This window comes from Octodon degus, unplaced genomic scaffold (assembly GCF_000260255.1).
Source record: "Octodon degus isolate 3935 unplaced genomic scaffold, OctDeg1.0 scaffold00011, whole genome shotgun sequence".
Lineage (NCBI taxonomy): Eukaryota > Metazoa > Chordata > Mammalia > Rodentia > Octodontidae > Octodon > Octodon degus.
In genome coordinates, this window is record NW_004524587.1 from 12630052 (window position 1) to 12631901 (window position 1850).

The 1850-nt window shown below is 43.4% G+C and overlaps 1 pseudogene; it reads right to left on the bottom strand.

The window, feature by feature from the left end:
* The window catches only part of LOC101571528, a 3979-nt pseudogene extending 3273 nt beyond the window's left edge, over positions 1–706 (bottom strand).
* Positions 707–1850: the final 1144 nt, after the last annotated feature.

A 1850-nucleotide genomic window follows, 5' to 3' on the forward strand; every position in this document is an offset into this window, starting at 1 on the left:
TAATTTTCCTTGTAAAGAATGATTGTATCTATGCTCATATCCTGAACTAAATCAAGGAGCAGCTCCATGCTAACCATCCTTGGGTAACATCTAACCAGTAGAATTACTCCCAATCAGACTAATGGAATGTCTTTTAAGGTAATAAATTAGATGGCTGTTTAGGTTTCTTCAGGGTTTACTTTGGCCCCATATTTCTCCTGCTTTAAGATCCAAAGAAAGTTATATTGAGTTTTTAGTGGTGATTCTAAGTACATGTGTTTATAACATTTAAATGTGAGAGGTGAATTTAACGTATTATAGGTTTATAGCATCTGTTCAGAAGGGAGTATATACTATACAAACTAGTGAAGTCATACAAAACCATTTTTCATTGTCTTTTCAACTGAGAAGATCCTATTCAGCATACTTCTCTCCTGAGGTGGTCCATACTGAACAAGCTTTGCTTTCAGTTTTTTATTTTCTTCTATAGTAGCTTCATATTTCTCTTTCATTTCTGCCAATTCTAGGCGAAGCAGCTCAATTTCTGGATTTTCTGGGGTAGCAACTCCTAAGTGATGCTTTAAAAACTCCAAGGCTCTAGTAGGTTTCTCTGATTCTTCATATATAAGGCTACCAACACCTTGGCCAACGTGTCCAGCACCCCCGACTTCTCCAAGTGCCCCCGGAACTGCTCGTGCTTCCAGTTGGCGGCTTTGTAATGGGCCATAGTGACAGGGGCAATAGTGTAGTTGGCACAAGAGACCAAGGCAGCAGAAGTGCCTCACATTTTATGATATTTCACTTATTGTTGCACCATAGTTTATCTTATCAGTCTCCCATTAATACACAGAGTGGTACCTTGGTTCATGAATTTAGGGTTTGTGGAAAGAATGAAGTCCATGCATCAAGGTACCACTGAATATGGGTTCTTATAAAATATTATATATATTTGCCATTTCCCTTATATGGAATTCTATTCTGCCTACAGGACACATCCTCAGATGGTGAAATAGCTGCAGCAAAGTGTATGTACTGTTATAACTGTAGTAGATATTACCAACTTGCCCTTCATACAGAATGTATTGATTTATACACCCGACATAGGAGAGTAGGGTGTGGCAAAGCTGGCTGGGGAAGTAGGGGTGACCTGTTAATAACAAGATCCTGGTACACATGTACAAAACAGCTCTCAAGGCCCCACACTTCTTGCAAGAGCCCGAGCAGGTTCTCCATAGCAGCACCTAGCCCTGCGTCAGCCTTGGCCCTGAGACCCCCGCACTGCCTCTCAGGACCAGGATGCAGAATTCTCTTGGGTTTCCTTGAGATTTGGACAGTATAGAAGTCCACAGACAGCAGGAAGAGCTTGCTCTCACGGCTTTCCTCACAAAGGCCGGCCCCGTGTCTTCCGGGCTGTACTCAGACTGTACTCAGCTTTTTCCTCTTGTACTCAGCCCGAGCTGTCTACAGAGCTAGTTTCTCCCTCTATCTCCACTTTTACTTTTTCAAATAAACTTTGCCATTGTTTTGTGTTCATTTCTTTCCAGTCCTTGTTTAAGACAAGAAGAACCTAGGATGTAACTTCAGAAGGAGAAGTTATTTAGCAAGCCACTTTTTTTTTCTTTTTCCTTTTTTTAAAAATGTATTTGGTACAGGGTCTCACTACACAGCTCAGACTCGTAGTGATCCTCCTGTTTTCAAGCCTCCCCAGGGCTGGAATTACAGGCATGCGCCACCACACCTGGTGTTGGTCCACAGAGCCAGCACGCCGAGGGGCAGGGCCGGCGTGGCATATGATGCCAGGGATCGAACCCCAGTCCCTGCACTTGCCTAAGCAGGCACTTAGTCTGCTGAGCTACGTTGCCGGCCCTTAG